This window comes from Nycticebus coucang, chromosome 16, assembly GCF_027406575.1.
Source record: "Nycticebus coucang isolate mNycCou1 chromosome 16, mNycCou1.pri, whole genome shotgun sequence".
NCBI lineage: Eukaryota > Metazoa > Chordata > Mammalia > Primates > Lorisidae > Nycticebus > Nycticebus coucang.
Genome location: NC_069795.1, coordinates 13,933,534 through 13,955,924, shown reverse-complemented (window position 1 = coordinate 13,955,924; position 22,391 = coordinate 13,933,534). Strand labels below are relative to the sequence as shown.

General features: G+C 43.3%; 1 protein-coding gene across 1 annotated transcript in view; it reads right to left on the bottom strand.

Annotated features, from left to right (window-relative positions):
* The window catches only part of TIAM1 (TIAM Rac1 associated GEF 1), a 198,924-nt gene extending 192,722 nt beyond the window's left edge, over nucleotides 1-6,202 (bottom strand). The window contains exons 1-2 of the mRNA XM_053564925.1: nucleotides 6,113-6,202; nucleotides 527-697 (exon numbers count right to left, since the gene is read on the bottom strand). The gene's annotated coding sequence lies outside the window, so the exon portion shown is untranslated. The remainder of the gene's footprint in view (nucleotides 1-526; nucleotides 698-6,112) is intronic.
* Between the last annotated feature and the right edge of the window lie 16,189 nt (nucleotides 6,203-22,391).

The following is a 22,391-nucleotide window of genomic DNA, read 5'->3' as shown; positions in this document are numbered from 1 at the left end:
CTCCCCCTAAGAAGCCAACAGGGACTGCTCAGCCAGATGTCACTGTTCCTGCTTGGCAGATGGGAAACTGAAGTAGGCACAGCCCTTTCTGCTGTAACTCTCTAGAAGAGCTCCATGCCACAGACAGAAAGTAGGAAGGGGGCCTTCCCAGGGACTGTGAGCGTTGCACAGTGACTACCTGACCCATTCCATGAAAGCCCCAAGTCCATCACACCAGAAAGATGCCCAATTTTACCAGTGTAGTAAGGCCCCTGTGAAATATTCTAGTTTAACCAAACCCACTTCTTCCCCTTTCCTAGTATCACAGGGGCAGTCGAAAGAGAAGTAAGGAAGATAGAGGCAGGAAGATTAGCCTCTGCAGTTTCCAAAACAATATAACCATGGGAACGACCCAACAAGAAGGGGAAACTTTCCCGGGACACTCATTCAAAGGCTCAGCTTGCAAGCGGGGAGAATCAGCAAACCTCAACAATCACAAATAACAACAAATCATCATGTCTCAGCCTTCTACCAATGCCACACTCACCCCATCCAAAACAGAAGCGGCTTTGTCAAGATCTCCAAATGTGCCATCTGCAGGAGGTGCTCACATCACAGGTGAGAGAGATTCAGAGCATCACACCCCATGGTACCGAGCCTTGTCCTCCTCTGGGGTTTCCAGTCAAGAAAGGCAGGCCTCAGTTTACAGTGGTTCTACCTATAAGAGTAGACGAAAGAAAGTAATGGGCTTGTGTTCACTTTTTATAGCTCTAAAAACTATAAGAGCATCCTCAGAAACATGAATGCAATAAGTACCTCACAAATTATAGACACTCGATACATTAGTATTTAGCATTGGCATTTTCATGGACAATTCTTATTTTAATAATCAAGAAAGCATTTATCATAGGGGATTCTTACCCACCAAAGTCTTATAATCTGTGGGGACACTGGAGCCTATCATTTTGAGGTACTGGATGAGGCCCTACAATTTAGTCTAGGATGTCAAAAATCCACACTGAACCGCTAAACACATAAAACTTTCCAAAAGTGATGATCTCTTCCTCCAAAGTTGTGTCAGTGAAAGCCTTGCTAACACTTGTTTCCAAGCACCACCATAAAAATAAACTGGAGAAGTAGGTGTTGCAAAATACTTATGAAAACTAAGCCTTGTTGTTCTCCATTCTCATAAAGCCATCAGCAAACGGCAGTGCAGGGTCACAGCGGACAGGCCAGACCAGGTGCAGCTAGTCAATTTGTCTTCTTTGAAAATAACTCCACACTTGAAGCCAACTCACTATGCAACTGAAACCAAGCCCCCTCCTTGGGCAAAGCAGTGAATGAGGTTAACATAGACAGCACAGTAAAGCAAACCACGCCTTTCCCAGCTCTCAATCCCTTCCTGACCCCAGTTCAGCCCCTCGCAACACCAAATGCATAAATACCTTCCATCTGATCATGTCACATATTCTCCAGGCCCTTTTCAATTGAGAAAGAACAAATAAGTTAGGGTTGGGCAACTTCAATAATGTTATATTCCATTGTGGAAGAATATTAACCCATCAACCTCCTCCATCCTACGCCTTCATTTTCTCTTTTTGGTTGCAATGTCAACCACAACACTAAACAATCCATACAGCCCCCAAAGTACTTAGGAACTCCAAGGTCTGGGAATGTTTATTTTCAGAAAAATGCAACAGCAATACAAAACTGTTATTAATCATTGGCACCATCTATCTCCAAGTTAAATTCTTTATGTTTTTAGAGACAGGTGTCTCACTATATTACCCAGGCTGGTCTTGAACCCTGAGCTCAAGAGATGTGCTCTCGCCTCACCCTCCCAAGTAGCTGTGACTACAACTGTGCCATACGTAGTGCCAGAATTCCAAGTTAAATTCTCGAGTAACTAAATTTAACAAACTTTGCCTTCATAGAAGCAACCCACTAACTTACATCCCAGTCGCTGCCAAATTTTGAGCTTTGTACTCATTTCATTTCCACCCTAGAGGTAGCCAAAAAAGAAAAAGAAAAAAATAACAGAGCAGGGAAATCCTCAAGGAGATGAGATAAACTGGAAAAGAAAAAAATCCTAGGAAGGTAAGATAAAAATTGGAGGGAACAAACACACAGCTGGTTTGCCACCAACAACTAGGATAATAAGGTGAAAACAATAAAAATCTAAAAACATAATGACCCTGGTAACCCCACTTGCCCATAATGAAGAGAAAACAAATGGGAGGAGTAGTTTCTATCTTCTTCTCTTGCAACAGCTCCTTTTTTGGAAGGAAGGCTCTGAGAGAGGTGGGTGCAGAGAACAATCAATGTACTACAATCAGTAGCAGGAGACAATATATTAAGTGCCCACTTCGTGCCAAACCAGTGACAGAAACTTTACATGGCTATTCATATTGAAATCTCATTTTTCACTGAATTCAAACTTAAATCTCACAACAGCTCCCACAAGCAGTTTTCTCATAGCTGTGGAAATACAAGTTCAGAGAGGTTAGGCAATTTCCCTGAGGACACATAGCTAACAGAGGCAGACCAGGAATTCAAAGACAGGTCTTTCCCACTCCAGGGATCTTGCTCCTACACTGTCACATCACTCCAGGTGTCTTGTTCTTACATTGTCACATACTCAGAACTTGTTCTGAAAAAACTTTAAAATGTTCAGACTCATGCATTAAATATGAATCACACTGAAGCATTCTTTCCCAGTCATTACAGCAAATTTGTTCTGCTCTGGTACAAGATAAATCTGTTTTGTAACGTGGGTTGAAAGTACCTACAATGCACATCCAATTACCAGTAAGTCTCCTACAAATTCTAGTTAGATGTTTCTAAAACAATTCCACAGGGTGTGCCTCAGTGTGCCTACAAAACCCACCTTGGAATAATTTGGTCCAATATGTACAAAGGTATATTTTAATAAAAATGAAAAAACATAATGTCAGAGACACAAAGACAAATACACAACGGTTTCCTCCTCGCAGCCAAGGGACTCAGTTGCTTATTTTCAAAGGCCATCTTAAAATCTTTTTTGATAGTCTCACTTGGCAGAATTGTAAAAAGATGTAAAAACTCAAGAAAGGAAGAGGACTTTGTGCTTCAATTAAAAACACGAACAAAAACAACATTGATTCTTCCAAAAGACTGATAAAATTGATAATGCATTAGCAAGACTGATCAAGAAAAGGTATAAATAATTAATGCCACAAATGAAAAAGGAAACAGTTCTACAGATGCTGCCAGCTTTAAAAATATGAGAATATCGGGCGGCGCCTGTGGCTCAACGTGTAGGGCGCCGGTCCCATATGCCGGAGGTGGCGGGTTCAAGCCCAGCCCCGGCCAAAAAAAAAAAAAAAAGAAAAATATGAGAATATCATTGTAAATTTATACAAGTACTTTTAAAATTTTACATAAAATGGAGAAATTCTTGTAAAAATTAGTTATTAAAACAAATCTTTTTTTTTTGAAACAGTCTCACTATGTCGCCCTCAGTAGAGTGCTGTGACATCACAGCATCACAGCAACCTCAAACTCTTGGAGCTTAAGGAATTCTCTTGCCTCAGCCTCCCAAGTAGCTGGGACTACAGGCACCCACCACAACGCCCAGCTATTTTTTTATTCCAGTTGTCATTGTTGTTTAGCTGGCCTGGTCCAGATTCAAACCCTCCAGCCTGGTGTACGTGGCTGGCACCCTACCCACTGAGCTACAGGCGCCACCTAAAACAAAATAATTTTAATGGCCCAGTATCTATTAAACAAATTGAATCTATGCTTATAAAAAAGAAAATATAAGCAGCCAGGCACAACGATGTCCAGCTACTCAGGCAATTGAGACAGGAGAATCGCTGAGCCCAGAAGTTTGAGTCCAGCCTGAGCAACATAGTAAGACTGCGTCTCTAAAATAAATGAATGAATGAATAAAAATTTTAAAATACAAAGAGAGCTAAAATAGGTTATTAATTGGGATAGGTGGAGAGACCATGTGAAAAAATAATGCTATTACAATGCTCACTTTCTCTTACACCTACATGATCATATAGTAGTATTAACCCTAATGTCAGACGTCTGCATGACGATGTCTTACTACTGTCCCAAATGACATATCTTAAAACCTTTATGAATAATGTATTCCCCTTTGTCCAGCCTAGGATTACTGTTCCATAAAACTCCACCTATTAGTCAGTTTCACCAGCCCTATCACAAGGTCCAACTCGGTTGCCTCTGTTGAATGAGTTGCAGAAGGTTCCATCGGATGAGGGGAGTAGGTCACAGACCTCGCATCAGCATCCAGGTCACGTCTACTTGGTGGGTCCATTCTTGAGCCCAGAATGAGTTACAATGCAGGGCTCTAGCAGGTGACAGCCCTGAATCATACAACCCCTTTTTCCTCCCTGGGACGCGTCTGGTTTGGTTTAAGAGTAATTTCCTTTACATCCATATCTTTAACTTCAAGGAAGGTGAAAGGTCTAAGCAAGCTAAGTAGTCTCTGGCCCCAGCAACCTGTCACCTGACCCGCAAAGCTTAAGTATGCTGAGAAAGTCAGACTATCGTAAGTATTAGAAAAATGATAAAATCAGCTACTGGCATCCTCCTAACTGTACTCACACCAGAACCAAAAGAAACACTTGTAAAAGGAATAGAGTAGAACCTCCACGGATGACCACCTCCCTGCAGCGACCACCTCGGTGGGCCTAATTTTCATAGATCAGACATGCTCCATGCCTAGTTCCTTATGTTGACCACCTCTGTATGTTGAACAGTTTGTTACAGTCCCTTAGATGGTCCACTTACAGAGATTCTACTTACTGTATTAGGTTTCCTGAAACCACCCATTTCTTCACCTTCTTTTTTTGCCCCAAAATAAATCAATTCTATAAAAACATACATGGGCCAGAGATGGTGGCTCACATCTATAATCTCAGGACTCTGGGAGGCCAAGGTGGGAGGATCACTTGACACCAGAAGTTCAAGACTAGCCTGGGCAACATAGCAAGACCCTGCTGCTACAGGAAATAGAAAAATTAGCCAGGGTGGTGAACTGCTGTAGTGCCAGCTACTCAGAAGGCCGAGGCCGGAGAATCACTTGAGCCCAAGAGTTTGAGGTCACAGTGAGCTTTGATGACACCATGTCACTCTACTTGTAGAGTCCACGGAGTGTGACTCAGTTTCAAAATATATTATATGAAGGATTACCAGAAAGAAGGAAGGAAGGAAGGAAGGAAGATGCTCCAACAGCTGCTGCATTACTAAACTGTTGATCAGATACGAAATAACTAAAACGGGTTAAGAGTTAACCCAAAAGCCTCCATCTAACCTCTATATAGTGAACAAAACCACACATGCCAAATGAAAGCCCACTGACCATCTCCAGGATTGAAGTAAAATCTAAACAATGTACGTGAGAAACTCTGAGCCAAGATTATCCTTTCCGGGGATGTATCAAGGAATGGACCCAACCCTCCTGCCACCCCCCACCCGCTTAGGAGATCGATCTCAAGATAAATCAGCTGTCACAGAAAAACTGACATTTCAAAAAGACATATTCCGGATAAACAACACCTCCACAGCCGGGAACCGGGAGCCAAACTAACTTATTCAGACACAAAATAAATGAGAAGCCCAAGACTTCGATGCCGCACCCCAGAACCCCCATCCGGGTGCCCGTCGGGCTCCACAGTCTCTGAATATTCCTTCGGAACTTTTTCTCGCTTGAATCTCAAGCCTTTCACGGGGTTCATTTCCAACGACAAAGACCTGTAATTACCCAACACGCAGCGGGACAGCCCTGGGGAGGACGCATCTTTGGTAGGTGACACCTTCCCACAACTCCTGCCCAACCCGATACCCCGCATGACGACCCTCGGTTACAGAAGGCAAAGGGGAAAGACGAAGCGCTTTCCAAGTCCGAACCCCTTCCCCCTGGAGCCAGAACCGACAGCGCCCGCGTCCCGGCGGCTCAGCCGGCAACGCGCCCGGGGCGCAGCGCGGAGGCTCCGGGGCGCTCGGCTTCCCCCGCCCCGGCCGCCAGCCCGGGGCTCTCACCTATCACGGTCCAGAGCCACCCTGGCTGCTTCCCTTCCCACCCAACACAAAGAGATTCTCCAGCTTCAAAATTAGACCTCACCCAGCTCAGCGGGGCGCGCACGCTGCTCCCGCCTGGCTTCACATCTCTCAAACTTCCAGTAACACAAATGAGGAAACAGCCGCCTTCCCTGGCTGCTGGCAGAGGGAGTGGGTGTAACTTGTGAAGTTTCGCGTCTGATGAATCTGGTCATTTGGGTGTGTTGGAGAGGGTTTGTCGCTCCTCCCTTCCCCCTCCCACCATCACCTCCCTCCTCTCCGCCTCCTTGGCCAATTTAATTCTCCCCTGTGGCATCCGCAAGGGAGAGCTCAGATCGCCTGTCACTCAAGAGTCCCAGCACCCAGCCCACCACATCCTTAGGGGAAATTTATTTCCAACAGGTCTTAACCATTTTACAGATGAACCTGGTCGCACTGCACAAAGCCTAACTGCCTGTCACACTCTTTTCGACAGCACATGGCAGTGCCTCTTGAAGGCTTTAGGAGACCAGAAATGTTACATAACCTCCTGCCCCCACACCCCTTTGCGGGCAGGAATGTGAGTGGTTCGTCAAGCATAGACCTAACCCCTACCCATCTGTTTAAGAGGAGTGGAGGGAAAAAAAACAAAAACGAAACTTCCAACTGGTCATCTTTTGTTTCGTCCCTTTTTTTTTTCAGTCCCTATTCTTCCACTTGCAAAGCTATCTCTTCTCTAATGCGCATTACAAAGTATTTCAGATATATAAATACATATTTGAAAAGAATATAATGAATACTTATTGCCCACCATGCAGCATAAAAAGGTAAAATTACCAGCATAGTCGAAGCTATCTATGAACTCTTTCCTTGCTGAAACATACTCCTCTTCCTCTTCCCTTAGAAAGAACACCGCCACACATTCGCTTTTCCATGAGCAATTTTTATATCACCATTTCCAAAAATTGTTAAGGAAACACGCTAACTTGAAAGTTCACCAGAAAGCAATCCAATGAATAGGCCTCCACTGGGCTTGACCTTGGTTTCCAAATGCAGTTTCATTAAATAAAACTTTAAATGAAGCCTCAGGTGGCTGGTAAAGAGAACAACAGAAATCACAGTATAAGAAAAAAGCAAATCTGGAGTGACAAGTGAGAGGCTCTGTCTGGAAAGGTTGAGGCATTCATGGATAAAATTGATAGATTAATACAGCATTATCATTTTATAAGGTTAATAGCTGTGCCCAAAGCTGAGGATGCTGACCCAGGCCGCAAGGGGCTTTCCTCAAAGACACAAGCTACAAAAATAGAAAGACAACATTCATTAACAAAGTCATAATGACTCAAACGGCAGCCAGAGTTACAGTCTGGGAGCAATAGTCCAAACAGGGGAACTTTCAGGATCATAATAAGAATCAATGTGGTGGAAACTATGATACATTCTGACCTGATTGATGTGTGTGTGTGTGTGTGTGTGTGTGTGTGTGTGTGTGTATGAAGAAAGAGATGTCTGGTTCATCTTTATATTTTCAGTACCTCACACAAAGGCTGGCATAAACAGAAATTTATGACTACTGATAAATGAATAAAAAAAATAAAATAGTCCCCATGAACACTCCTGAAGGAACAGAACGAAGGAAAGGAGATAGGAATGCTTACAAAGAGCAGTGGTCCTTAACTGGAGGTGATGTTGCCCCGGGTACATTCAGCAATACCTGGGGCTATTTTTGGTTGTCACAACCTGAATAGGGGGGCAGGAGTTGCTACTGGCATCTAGCAGATAAAGTCCTGGAAAACTGCTAAACATCCTGCAATGCATGAGACAGCCCCTGGAACAAAGAATTATCCAGCCTGAAATGCCACTAACGTAACCCCTGAGATAGAGGTTTCACTATCAACTGTCATTTACTTCATTTCAAAGAATTATCCAGCCCGAAAAGCCTCTGTCTCAGAGGTTTCACTATCAACTGTCATTTAATTCATTTATTCCACATAGCAAAATCAACAATCTAAAGATACGCTCTAGAGACTTTTTTTTTTTTTTTTTAGGAGACAGAGTTTCACTTTGTTGCCCTCGTAGAGTGCCGTAGCATCACAGCTCACAGCAACCTCCAGCTCCTGGGCTTAGGCAATTCTCTTGCCTCAGTCTCCTGAGTAGCTGGGACTACAGGTGCCAGCCACAATGCCCGGCTATTTTTTTTTTTTTTGCAGTTTGGCCAGGGCCAGGTTTGAACCCGCCACCCTCCGTATATGGGGCTGGCGCCCTACTCACTGAGCCACAGGTGCCGCCTCACTCTAGAGATTTTTAAAAATAGAAGGATAACACTTCTTCTTTTCCACTGTGCAGAAATCGATGGCTGAAAACTACTTGTGTGGGCTCAGAAAAATGTAGACGCTGAGGTCAAGGGCAGGAAAGCATTACATGGTTTGGGGCACAGCCTCAGTGTCTCTGCACTCACTAAGCTAATGACTTCTGCTGAATTTGGATGAAAATGATTACAAGATCAATGGGAGGAAGATGATGTAAAGCCAGGGGATGGGCTTTAGAATTGGAGATAGACCTAATATGCCCTGAGAAATGGTACAGATACAGAGAGAAAGGGAACTGGGGCCCATCCATCATTTCTCCATTGACAGTCATGAGTCTTTGCTACAACTCCACTTTGAACAGGAAGGACACTTCATCTCATTGCAGCTTGTCAACAAGAACATTAGAAATCCGGTACCAGACAAAGGAAGGAAGCAGCGTGAAGCTGGGCCTCTCAGAGTGGTGGCCCTCCACAGGGGAAAATATCCTCATCTACAGATTTTCTGGCCTCAGGATTACCCAAAAAACTTTTCTTTTAATTTTGGGAGGCTATATACCTTTCCAGATATTATTTAATGTGTGCTTGGAAGTTTTCTTGTTCTTGTTGCTCAGAAGAAACTCTTTTCAGTGTTTCTCAAAAGAGGGGCAGAGGACAGTGGATTCATTCATCTTGAATCCCCTTGAAGCCAGATATATAGTACTTACATGATACCTGCACGCTGGACTAACCTGAATAGTCCCCACCTCCATCTCTATCTCTTAAGCCTGAAAGTAAAGAGACCCCTATAGAGGCCTCTGGAGAATTCCCCAGGCCATCTTGGGTTGAAGAGTTGGAGCAACATGTGAGCAGGTAACATATAAAACAAACCTGCTGGCTCCACACAGTGGCAATCTGAACAGAAGAGTTGACCCAATGCAGGTGAAAACCCAACCCCATCAGAACCAGAACAGCCCAGGCACTGGCCTCAGGGCACAAATGGGAACAGCTCTTCTGCACTAAAGCATTTATTCCTACAGCAGAAAGGCTGTGTTCCTCCTGCCAGGAAAAGGCCAAGCTGTGGGCTCCCTCCACACAGTGCTGAACAAATAGACATCAAGGAACTCACCCTATCCCTCTCAAGGTAAAAGCTTAACTCGAGGTCTTGAAAGGCTCCAGTTTTGCTGTTAAAAAGTTATGTGAATTTGGAGAAGGGGGGAAAAAACATGAACACAGTCCTGAGCTCCATCAAAAGTAATGAACCTAAACTTGAACGTACAGCATTTCTGCCACAAAGAAATGCAACCAGTAGAGGGAGTAGACTTGACTTCTGTTATTAACAGTGTTTCAAGATTGGGATAAACCTGGAGGTGATGCTAAGTGATACAAGGTACAAAAATAATCACACATTACAGAGAATGAAAAGATATATGTGAAAATATTTAGAAAAACTATGAGCTGTGATGCCCTTTTAGGGCATTTGAACTGTTAATGGATATTTACACAAGAGCTAGCTAAATAGACAGAAGAGGGTTATATAATAAATACACACTGGAAAACAATATTTGGTAAGGGGAGAAAAGTCACAGAGGGTTAAACCTCTCTTTTCCTTTGTCAAGTAAATTCACACTCAGAAGCAAAATCACTACTCAGAGTTTATATTCCCCAAAGATTTTAACAAAGCTTTTAGCTTGCTGATTTATATATTAGATCTACAGTAACTGACTTTTAGAATTCCTATTAAATTGTGTTTTCAATGACACAAAATGCCTTCCTTAAGCAATTATCTTCTGGATTTCTGTTTAAGTGTCTTCAGAACCAAATTAATCAGGGTTCTATGTGGCTTCACCCAAAACATTATAGTCAGCTAAGCTGACAATGTCTGAGAATCTGATTCCAGTGCCTGGAATGGGGTTTACCGCCACCATGTCTAGCCTACACCGGGTGCTAAGAAGGCCTCCCAAGAAGTGCTTACACCAACCTGCCCTCACCTGCACGGCCGGAGAATAGCGTTCCCCTCAAGTTAGGTGATACACAACAGGGGTGTTAAAACAGTTAAATTATCTGAATCCAAATAAAAACATGATCTCCTAGCATAATTGTGGTTCCACATGCAGATGCTATTAATCCTACGGTGTTGCTATGGAAATTCAGAAAAGTTTTTCATACCCTCATGTTGCAGTCAGCTACCTACTGATTACCGAAATCAATTTTTTATATTTGAAACTGACTAAAGGTCTAAACATGGATCCATCCAACCCACTCGCACGCTGGTGATCTGAGGATCTGCTCAGGAATACTGATGTATTGAAAACTTTTGTTTCGACCTTAGATGAGGTCTTCTCTCTGAGAAACAAACAAGGCTTATCCTTTCAGGGGTATCTTGAAGCCCAGGTTTTCATTAAATTTGGCTTAAAGCAAGAACATTTCACAGCTTCAAAGAGAACCTCGTGCCAACCAAACTTAGATAGTTTTCTCTATCTGAAAACTAAATACCTAACAAATACCCAAAAATGCTCCTAAAAAAATAAAGTATGTCAAAAAGAGAAAGAAAACTCTAATTTCCTTTAAATGCCACCTCCAGAATACACTGGCAGGGACTATGTAGCAAATTCCTTCAAATCCTTAAGTTTCAGTTTCCTCAACTACTAAATAATAATGATCAATGTAATTTTCTCTGCCTTCCTAGCTATATCTTCCAATTATATGTTTCCATGATTTTGAAATCCTCATTGTTTTCATTGCCCCAAATTGGATTTCCTTGCGGAAGAACAACTTTGATCTAACACGTCAAAGTTAAGGGTGTCAGGACTTCTTGGTGGCCCACAAACCTTGGTGGCCCAGGTTTGTAACTAGAAAGGGAAAGGGAGTAGTGCAACCAGAGGAGAAAGGTAACTAAGAAGGCAGAGGGAAAGTGCACAAATCCTTAGTTCCCAATAAGGATTTGTGCAATAAAGATACCCAGATACCCAGATACCAATAAGCCATCTGGGGCCAGATGCTGTCTCGCCCCCAAACACAGGGAGGCTGCTGATTCCAAGGGCTCTGGGTGCTTTGCACAAGAGATGCATGTGGCTTGTGGGGGTAAAAACATCTAAATTTTTTCTTGTCTGAGATATTTCAGGTACCTAACTACTCAGCAGCAATAAACAAAAATAATTCTCATCGATACTAAAAATACAAAAGTGCTGAATAACTAATGTAAGAAGATAAAAGGTCAAGTTCTAATTTCAATCCTCTCTTCTCTTCAAAGAAAGCCAGAATAGCCTTATAAACCCCTGAATAACCTCTCGAAAAAACTGGGTTGGAGAATGTCCTATTGGAGAGGCTTCATTTGGTCGTAGGAAAAGCAAGGACATGAAATGAGAAGACTTCATTCAAGTCCAGACGCCACCAACAACCAGATGAATAATGTAGAGCAGTCCCCTTCATCTCCCCTCCAGTAAAATGGGGAGTTGAAATAGACGCCTATTGGCAGTGGCCTGCACGGGTTAATGAGCTCTGTACTGGGCACATGTCCAGCACTGTCTCTGAGTAGGCAAATGGGCACTCAATACGTCAAGACAATTTTCAATCAGAAAACAAGCCAAGCCTGTATCTTAAACGATCTTAGTTTGTAATGTTTTCAGTGTTTGCATGTTATTAGTGCTGTTTGGTGATTGGTAAGGTACAATTCAGGCACTTGTTATGCGCTGGCCAAGAGAGTGGACCTGGGGACCATGGAGAGACCTCTTGAGTCCTGAGTCTTCCCCAAAGGTCCTGCTGTGAGGTAGTGGCAGGCCACTCTCGTAAAGGTGGACACAGTGAATCACAAAGGCCCCTGCACGGACCAAGGCTAACCAATTTGACAATATCTATTTCTGTTATTCATGAGCGGAAACAGTTTTGAGCTTTATTTTATACTAAGATACGATGGTAACTGTTGTTTTACATTTTCTGGGCCAAAGCATCTTGGAGGGAGGTGAAGAATGAGATGAACTTGGATGCTGGCCACGTGGTGAAATAAAAGGACCCACCCAGAGATCTGTTTGGAACACCCGACACCTTACAGGGCAATTAAAATGAGGTGACTTCTAATGAATAATGGTCAGAGGGAATGTGCTAGTGAGAATCCGTTTGTCCTGGCTTCCCTTCCAAGAATGCACATGCTAGATTTTACTTTAGGAGTACTTGGTGCCATCTTCCCTATGTAAACAAAAATCCAACATGCAAAGATTACCCTCAACCAGGAAATACAACAAGCCTGTATCTCAACATAGCAAATGACCCAATGTAGGGAGACACGCGAAGGAGTACAGACAAACATAGGAGTAGAAAGCGGGCTTATCAATCACTCATTCACCTGAAGTCAGAAAGAATAAGGACTTGCTCAGGTTCACATAACAAAACAGCAGCCTAGAACCCAGCTCGACACGAATAAGTGTATTGCATGTTCCAATACTCAACTATTACCTCCTTAACAAAATATTTCCATAAAATGAACACTAAATGCAGTACATGCATATATAATTTAGGGCCCCAACAATACAAAAGACGCATACAAATAAAAAACAATATAAACTGAACACTTGGCTTGGCGCCTGTAGCTCAGCGGCTAGGGCACTGGCCATATTAACCAGGGCTTGCAGGTTCGAACCCAGCCCAGGTCTGCCAAGCAACAATGACAACGACAACAAAAAAATAGCCAGGCATTGTGGCGAGTGCCTATAGTCCCAGCTATGTGGGAGGCTGAGGCAAGAGAATCGCTTAAGCCCAAGAGTTGGAGGTTGCTGTGAGCTGGGACACCACAGCACTCTACCAAGAGTGACATTATGAAATTCTTTCTCAAAAAAAAAAAAAATCGTACCCATATAAAGCTAAAAAGAAAACCATAATAAGTGACTGCATAAGAAATTTCTTGGCTAAGCCTCAAGCAAGCAAGAGACTCACAGACCTGTAAAGGACACAGTCAGGCTAGGATGGCTAAAGGCAGTCTCATTTAGCAACAGCCAACACCCTCCCAAACAAATTATAATGGCAGGCCTGGCAAGAAAGTGGCAGGGGTTGGGGGCGATCATGGGGTACATTCCTATACCAAAGGGCCATGACTGCAACCTGGTCAAAGACAAGGCTCTCTCAGTTAAGAAAATTCCACCCCCAGAACTCCAAGAAATGAAAATGCATCTCTAGTAATGCTACAAAATACTATCCTTTTCACTCGTATGTGAACACTTACTGTAGCATTACTCACAACAGCCAAGAGGTAAAAATAACCTAATGCCCGTCAACACTGAATGGATAAAGAAAATGTGGTTTATCCCTAGTGATATTCTTACAATGGAATATTACTCAATAATCAAAAGGAATGAACTCCTGATCTGTGCTCCTACACGAGTGAAACTTGAAAACATCATGCTATGTGAAATAAGTCAGACACAAAAAGTCAAATATTACACAATTCCACGGAAATGAAAATGTTTTGAACATAGATTGGGTGATGATGGTCGTACAAGATTATAAATGTAATTAATGCTGCTGAATTGTATGCTTGAAAATGGTGGAAATGGAAAATTTTATGTTATATATGTTTTACGACAACTTGCCAAAAATTAAAAAAATACCATAATTTTCAAACTTTTGGCTCAGGTATGTGTAGCTTTTTAAAAACATGTTGCTTAAGACAAAAGTCATCAAAACATCAATCTACGGGCCGGGAGGGGTGTTCATACCTCTAATCCTAGTACTCTGGGAGGCTAATGCAGGAAGATCACTAGAGCTCGGGAGTTTGTAACAGCCTGAGCATGAGCAAGACCCCATGTCTACTAAAAAAGATAGAAAAATTAGCCAGGCAATGTGGCAGGTGCCTGTAGTCCCAGCAACTCGGGAAGCTGAGGCAGGATTGCTTGACCCAGGAATTTGAGGTTGCTATGAACTAGGCTGCCACCACGGCACTCTATAAATGATTGATAGATAGAAGATAGATAAATAGATAATAGATATGACATGATAAAATCTTAATCTACACACATTAACCAAATCTTAAAACGAGCCTACTCTCCCTGTCACATCACTGTGATCTCATTACACTCCCAGGAGGGTGATTTTCTCTGAAGTTAGAGAAGAAACAGGATCGTCTCATCTATCAAATTAAATCCTTCACAATTACGAAGATGAAACAAGGCACACTTCCCCCTGGGTGCCGGGCTCACAGCTGTACACAACATTTCTTGCGTGGATTTGCTTCCACCAGCCCATCCCAATCCCAAATTTCACGGCAGATCAAGAAACCAGAAAGGGTCCTATACAAGTCCAGAAACATAAGATTGGGGGAAATGAATCTAACCCAAATTCCCAATCAAAACTATTAAATGGCAGGGCGGCACCCGTAGCTCAGTGGGTAGGGCACCAGCCACTTACACCAAAGGTGGCGGGTTCAAACCCGCCCCAGGCCAGCTAAAACAATGACAACTGGAACAACAACAACAAATAGCCAGGTGTTGTGGTGGGTGCCTATCGTCCCAGCTACTTGGAAGGCTGAGGCAAGAGAATCGCTTAAGCCCTGAGGTTGCTGTGAGCTGTGACACCACAGCACTCTACCAAGGGCGACATAGTGAGACTATGTCTCAAAAAAAAAAAAAAAAATTAAATGGCAAACATGTTAACAGGCTACACTCAGGTGTATACCCAAGCAGCTGTCACTTCAGAGGAGTTAAGACTGAGACCGCAGAGCCAGGCAATCTGAGTGAGAATTCTGGATTGGCAGGGAATTCCTTTTCTAGTCTTAAACTGTGTAAAGCCTTGGTCCTTCATCTCTAAAATGGGAATGTAAGAGCAATTCCCTGATGAGGCTGTGGGAAGACAACTGTGATGACAATGACACTGACATTTCCTGAGCACTTCCCCTGTGAAAACCACAAGGCTGGGGGCTGCTTGTCCATTTTGGTACCTGGCATCATGACAACTAAACCAGGTACTCCTTATTAGGGGACCAATTTTATAGACAAAGAAACTGAGGCACAAAGAGGTTAAGTGAACTGCCCGAAGATGCTCAACAAGTAGGAGCCAGACCTAAAATTCTAATCTAGTCCCTGTGAAACTAGGATCCCAGCTCTCCCCAACCTCACTACTGCACTTGGGCTACAGTCTTGTCACCATCGACCTCCCCATCTTCACATTCTATTTATTTGTTTTTGCCATCGTTACCACCACCTTTTAGACCACAATCCTTCGGTTCTGAGTTCACAACATCCCAGAGCTGAGTGTGATTCCCAAAGCCCGCACTTACTCTCAGACAACCTCACCCCCCTCTCCAGGGCAGATGTAGCAGGCAAGCAACATATTTTATGGTTTGTCATGAAGCCCTGGAAGTTAATCATCACTCATCTAACACGAGCAAATTACACTGAGTGATAGGCGAGGAACATGTATAATGCATGTGTAGGGAATTCACAAATGTATTCACAGGGCCCTTTCACAGACCCGAGGATCCTGCAAGAGCCAAGTTCAAGGTCTGGACTTGAGAGCATTAACTGTTGAGTAGATATTTTATCCTGACCTATTGACAATACCTCCCTGAAGTGCTCACATCCGTTCATAACCAAGAGAAATACATAGCGAACAGAATCTTGCTCACAGCTCCACCACTTCACACCCTCCCAGATTTCCTGGTGAAACATGGTGAGTAACTCACAGGGATGACACACTGCTCCTGGCGCAGGTACCCACTGTGATGCATACCCACCACTGCAGGGTAGGCTCAGCCAGCAGGTTGACAAACACCTCAACACAGCCCTGAAACACCAAAGCTCAGTCCGGCCTGCCCCAATGCCTGGTTTCTGAGAAATGGAATTTCTCCACCTTGCGCCACTATGCTAACAACCTGCCAGGCTGAGAAGCCTTGCTGAGGGCTGGCTGAGAACAAGATAAGCCATCTGACTTTTACTTTTCTCAGCTTCGACAAATTCATACACCTTGCTTAGGCTCAGGTTTATGATTCAGACGTCTCACCCCTTCCCAAAGCCCTGTACCCTGGGAGCCTTTGTTCTTTTTCTGGCCACAGATCAACTCAGCCCATCAAAGAACAGTTGTAATCCCTTACACACGTAACTTTCCATTAGCAAAAATTAGTCAGGTCTGCTGGGCTTGAGGTCAGCAGTCTTCTGCAGGAACACCCACCAGCCCCTAAAAATCCTATGTAGCTGTTAATGAACTGGCCATTGCCAGCCTGGCACACACACAAATCCAACTGACTCATTCAATTTTAATAACCACAAAAACAATATTCTTGGCCTTTGGCATTAATATGAGTTTTTGTTTTCATAAGGTCATGCCGCCGACTCATTTTATTTGCTCCTGCGAGGACTTGTTTTTAATTGCATACGCAGGCCACCTTAGACTGGAGGGCTTGCTCAATGTCACCTTGTCAACGAACATGGCCCCCTGGAGGATACCTGATCCCCCCACCACCACCACTTCCAACCCTCATCCCTGGCACGTTTACTTTCCTGCTCCCTACTTTGTTTTTTTTCTCCTTTATTTATTTTATTTCTTTGAGACAGAGTCTTACTTTGTTGCCCTGGATAAAGTGCTGTGGCACAGCTCACAGCAACATCAAACTCTTGGGTTCAAGCAATTCTCTTGCCTCAGCCTCCTGAGTAGCAGGGACTATACGTGCCGACCACAATGACCAGCTGTTTTTAGAGACAGGGTCTCACTCTGGCTCAGGCTGGTCTCAAACTCATGAGCTCAGGCGATCCACCCACCTCACCTGGGATTACAGGCGTGAGCCACCTGCACTTGGCTTTTTCTCCTTTATTTAAGTGCTAAATGTTCTCTAATTTTACTATTTGTCTTGTTTATTGTTTTTCTCCCCGACTAGAATGTAAGACGCAGGAGGCGGATAGGCACTGTCATCCATTTCCTCACGACTCTAAGTCCCCAGAAGAGAGCTGAGCACACTGCAGACTCTCAGCAAATATTGGATGATTTGAATAACGGTCATTCATGACCCCAGAAACATGACCAAAATACCCAGGCCTGACATCTCTTCTTCAACAGCAGAAGCAAAGCCTCCTGCTCCTTCTAAGTCCCAAACTACAAGGAAAGAAATGGAGGAAAAAGAGAAATACATACATGTATCAAAATACACAAAAGTCTTTTCTACTTATACCTGGGTCATCACGGAAGTTTTAAGATTCATAAAAATCAAGAAATGAAAAATCTATGCACAGAGAGGGAAACAAATGAGGGCTTCTTGGCAACACCAATAATCTGAGCAAGTTGAAACTTAGGTGAATCAGAAAGAACACTGACCCTATTTCTTGATGGTAAAATCCAAAACACAAGTCTGTCTCAAAATTTCTGCCATGACCTATGTACCACAGCACTAAGAATTTTCAAGAATCTGCATGCTAGCTCTCTGAAATGTATGGATTGTTAACAGACAGAGGGAAAGACACTAACAACCCCCATTGCCATAATTATCTTGTAACCCACCTTCCACTCACCACCTCCCATCCTCATCTTTGCAGAAAAATTCAAGAGAGGCACCTGTATCCGCTGTGTCTCCTCTGTCTTTTCCCATTCTCTTTCAGACCCACTCCAATGAGTCTTCCACCCATCCACACGCTCTTCTGAGGAGCACTAATGATCTCCTGACCTCCTGAGCATGAATGACCTCCTGAAAGAAGCCCAATGCTTCTTTCTCATCCTCACCATGCTGGACCTGTCCTGTCAGCAGCCTTTGACACCAACGATCGCTCATCCTGTTCTAGTATACTTCCTTCAAAGACACCATGATTCTTCTAACTTTTCTTCTGCCTTTTTTCCTGCTCTTCTCCTTGACCTCTTAATGTTGGAGAGTCCCAAGGCAAGGCCCTTAATCCACTTTTCTATCTACATCCAGTCCTTGTGTGGGCAATAGTTAGATCCACTGCCCAGACCAGAATCCAAAGAATAACTTGCTATCCGGCTATGGGGATGATCGTCAGCAGGCAGCCTCCAGGGACACCTCCTGTAGGCTTTTTCTAAGTGCGGAGAGCGGCATCCCAGGGCAGCCAACATCTGCTGATGGAATGAGATGAGGACACGTGACTGGCCAAATCACCCTCCACAGGACAACTCTGATGGGCAGTTTGACTCCGGAGTGCCAGCCAGCTTGTCCTGCATCACTTTTTGACTGCTCTGTTCAGTTCTGCCCCTCTCCCTTCCTTTTACAAGTACTAATTCTAATCACCTAAATGCCACCGTCTCACCTGCTTCTGGAGAAATCAACCTGCAACCCTTGGAGATTCCATCCAGCCTCAAGACTGAATGCTCACAACTCCCAGTGCTCATGTCTACCTGGTGCTCTCCCCCACTGTGTGCTAACATTTCCACACAGGGCATCTTCCAGGCACCTTCCAAGCTCACCTGAAGGCAACTCAGCCCACCCAATTGCTCAAGCCAAAATACTTGGAGCCTTTATTTCTCTTTCTTTCATACCCCACATCAAATTGTTCAGAAAATTCTGTTGCATCTACTTGGCAAACATGTGCAACTCTATACCTCTTCTCAGCAGCTCCTCTGCTGCCACATTAATCTGAGCCACCATTCTCCTTCTCCCAGATCACAGCCAGGCCTCTTGACCCTCTACAGTCCATTCTCATTCAAGATCCTTTAAAGTGTAAATCAGATCACAGTAGCTCCTCAGCTCAGGGGTAAAAGCCAGACTCTTCAGCGGGACCCACAAAGCCTGCCACCGCCTGGCCTCCTCATTACTTCTCTTTTTTGCTCTCTTTCTCCTTCGCCCCTTATTCAGGCCACCAAAACCACACTTGGCCTCCTTGGTATTCCCAGGTTTTTCCAGACACACTCCCTCTTGCTGGAACATTCCAGTGATGCAATTAGCTAATTCGTTACATTCTTTTAGTCTTCATTCAAAGGATATCTTCTTATTACTATACCCGAATTTGTTCCAATTTTCACCCAGAACTTTGCACCCACCCGAAGCAAGTCTACTTTGCCATTTTCAATATCATTTACTGTCTTTAAAACACTATAGTATTAAGTTAATTAAAATTAATTTAATTTAAAATTGAATTAATTAAAATTAAAAATGGAGGCCAGGCATGGTGATGCATGTCTGTAATTCCAGCACTTTAAGAGGCCAAGGTGGGAGAATTTCTTGAGGCCAGAAGTTTGAGACCAGCTTAGGCAACATAACAAGACCTCATCTCTATTAAAAAAAAAAAAAAAAAAAGAAAGAAAAAAGAAAGAAAAATTAGCCAGATGAGTGGCAGACATCTGTAATCCTAGCCATTTGGGAGGCTGAAGCAGAAGGAGCTCTTGAGCCCAAGAGTTTGAGGTGGCAGTGAGCTATGATCAGGGCATTGCACTCCAGCCTGGGTACAGAGTGAGCCCCTGCCTCTAAAAAAGATTTAAAAATGAAAAGATTTTACATCTAGACATGTCATAGTAGAATTGGAAAAGCCAAAGATAGAGAAAAATTAATAAGGAAGCAAAAAGAAGCAACAATTAAGCTGAGAGCCAACTTCCAGCAAGAACAGAAGCCAGAGTTGATGAACTGGTGTCTTCTACGTGCTTCAGGAAAATCACTGCCAACCTGGAATTCTATGTCCACAGAATCAAAGATAATTTAAGACAGACAGAAATAATAATAATGTCTTAGGAGGCTTACAATAATATAAACGAAAAAATATTTACTGTAGGGCGGCGCCTGTGGCTCAGTGAGTAGGGCGCCGGCCCCATATGCCAAGGGTGGCGGGTTCAAACCCAGCCCCGGCCAAACTGCAACCAAAAAATAGCCGGGCGTTGTGGCGGGCGCCTGTAGTCCCAGCTGCTCGGGAGGCTGAGGCAAGAGAATCGCGTAAGCCCAAGAGTTAGAGGTTGCTGTGAGCCGTGTGATGCCACGGCACTCTACCCGAGGGCGGTACAGTGAGACTCGGTCTCTACAAAAAAAAAAAAATATTTACTGTAACTATCATAAAAACCAGCAGAAGATAAAAGGAATAAAAATATTCTAATGCCTTTATATTATCTAAGAAAGGATAAAAGCACTAATTTACATTCAGACTTTGTAATCTGAGGTAACTACAGGTAATTTGGAGTTATAAAGAGATTTTTTTTTTAAATAGGACAGACATAAAGGGAAAATAATTGGTAATTCTGACTATATTCAGGATAAAAATTAATTTACTTAAAAAATAAGAGAACAAAATGCAAGTCACAAGGGAAGACAGTATTTGTAAGTCCTGCAACCAGCAAAGGGTTACTATCCAGAGTATGTTTAAATACAGATGTATATACACACACCCAACAAGAGCCAACTTTTCCTTATTGAAAAAGAAAAATGACAGGGCAGCGCCTGTGGCTCAGCGGGTAGGGTGCTGGCCCCATATACCAAGGGTGACGGGTTCAAACCCGGCCCTGGCCAAACTGCAACAACGGAATAGTCGGGCGTTGTGGCGGGTGCCTATAGTCCGAGCTGCTCAGAAGGCTGAGGCAGGGGAATCTCTTAAGCCCAGGAGTTGGAGGTTGCTGTGAGCTGTGATGCCACGGCACTCTACTGAGAGCAACAAAGTGAGACTCTGTCTCTAGAAAATAAAAGAAAAAGAAAAATGACAGGTGACTTGAAAAGGGGGTTCTCAAAAAAGGATACACAAATGGCCAATAATTCTATGAATAGGAACTCAGTCTTACTGCTTATCAACAGCACATAAATTAAAACCAGGAAATCCACTTATTATCAGAATAGCTGGAATTAAAATGACTAAGAATACTGAAGTTTCTCTAAGGACATGAAGCGACAGGAACTCTTACTAGGGAGAGTGTAACTAGGTCAACCACATCTATTCACATATGAAGAATCAGCAATTCTACTCCTAGAAATATACTCCAAGAAATACATGCACAAAAGTCCTAGGAAATATGTCCGCAAAAGTTCACCATAGCATTATTCACAATAGCCAAACACTGGAACTAACTCAAATGTTCCTCAGCAGTGGAATGGATTATGAAGTTTATAAACTACTTATACGTGAAATTGTGTAACATTCAAAGTGCACAAAACAGAGCACAAGAGAACTGAATCTCATCCTTTCCCCCCCAAAACAGCTGAAGCCAGATCCAGAATACTTAATAAAGTGTGGTTCTACTCACATATTCTTCAGAAACAAGCAAAACTAAACCACAGTGCTTAGGAATGCACGCTTGAGTAGTAAAGGTGTGAAGAACAACAAAAAGATGATTCCATAAAAGTCAAGCTTAGCTGTTATCTTTAGAAGGCAGGGAGATGTCATGAGGGTGGGAAGGGAGGCTTTCTTGGGGGATTGGCAATGTCCTACTTCTGGAGCCAATGACACCCACAGTATCCATTAGGCTATACAGCCATGTTTGTGTCACGTGGGTGTGTGGCACGTTTCATGACTTAAGAAGAGTTAATAAAATCCAAATGAAAACTGAACTGTCTTGCAGACAAATGTTTCCCACCAAATATTAAAACCCTCCTGAAATAAAGAAGCCTATTAATTTTAGCTTACAGATATAAAATCCTGCATACATATCACTACTTCATTCAACCCCTAGAAAGCCCATTAGGCTAAGACATTTAATGACAAAGACAACTTTCTTTTTTCTAAAGGAGATACATGGTTTATTAAGACCCTCTCCTCCTGACCATATGACTAACCCTAGGTCATATGGTCATACATCCTGGTGACTCTTCTTTAAAGAACACTGTCTGTCAGATGGATGACAGACAGAATGGCAGAAAGATGGATGAATATGTATATATATTTACTGTGTATATATGAGGTCAGACAACTAAGTTTGTGAACGCATCTCAGAAAAAGTGGTACACTCCTCTTTGCTGAATATCCCTATGGTCACCTTTGAAGTCCTCCCCTCGGGAAGCTGTGCACTGACACCAGCGCCTAGGCCACCCTTCAAAGCAATTTTGGAGCTCTTTCTCTGGAATGGCCCTCAGAGCTGTCATACAAGGTCTGACAAGCAAGTTCACGAGCTCATCCTAGAAAAAGAACTTTGAAAGGTGGACCAGGTGCTGGTGTCAGTATGTAGCTTCCCAAAGGGAGTTCTTCAAAGG